A 946-nucleotide genomic window follows, 5' to 3' on the forward strand; every position below is an offset into this window, starting at 1 on the left:
GGGGGGGTCCCCCCTTTTGGGGGTTGGGGGTGGGGGGGTGTGTTTTTTGTTGTGAAAGGGGCCGGGGTTTGGGGGTTGGGGGTTTTTGGGGGGTTGGTGTTTTGGTGTTTTGGGGGGTTTTCCCCCCCAATAGATTTTGCCCCCCCGGCCAAACAAAAAAACACCCCCCCCCTTTCCCCCCTAAAACTCAATTTAAAACCTGGGCCCCCCGGGCTGCTGGTCTTTTTGCCGGCTGCCCCCCCCCCTCCCCCCGCCCCGCCCCCAAGGTTCCCCGGGGGAAAACCCCCAAACCTTTTATTGAGGGAAACGTCGGGTTTCCTTTTTCGCAAATTCGCTTTTTTCCTTTCCCCCCCGCCCCTGGGCCCCTCCCCAAGAAAACGGGGGGAAAAAACCCCCCGGGAAAACGACACGAAAAACCCCTTGAAAAACACAGCCCCACAAAAACACCCCCCAAAACACACCCCACACCCCAAAACACCCCCAAGGGTGGGGGGACAACCCCAAACACCCCATAAAAACACACCCCCAACACAAAACCCCACCAACACCCCCAAAACACAACCCCAAAACGGAACACACCCCAAAACAACCAAAAAACCCCACCCCAAAGGGGCGGACCCACAAAACCCCCCCCAAAACACAAACACACACACACCCACACAAAACGATGGCAGGGGTTTCAAAATTACCCTTTTTTTTAAACTGACATCCCCCTTTTTTATTAGTTCCCAATTTAACCAGCCACCCCAAGGGGGGGGCCCTTTTGGGGTTCCACCCCCTTTAAACAGTTTTTTTTCAGATTTTCCAAAAACCCCCAAAAAACCAATTTTGTGTTTGGGGGTTGGGGGGGTGTGGGTGGGTGTGGGGTTTTGTGGGTGGGGTTTTTGGGGGGGGGGGGAAAAGAGGGGGGGAGAAAAGGGGAAAGAAAAGAAGAGAAAAGGGGGGA

This window comes from Babylonia areolata, chromosome 19 (genome assembly GCF_041734735.1).
Source record: "Babylonia areolata isolate BAREFJ2019XMU chromosome 19, ASM4173473v1, whole genome shotgun sequence".
Lineage (NCBI taxonomy): Eukaryota > Metazoa > Mollusca > Gastropoda > Neogastropoda > Buccinidae > Babylonia > Babylonia areolata.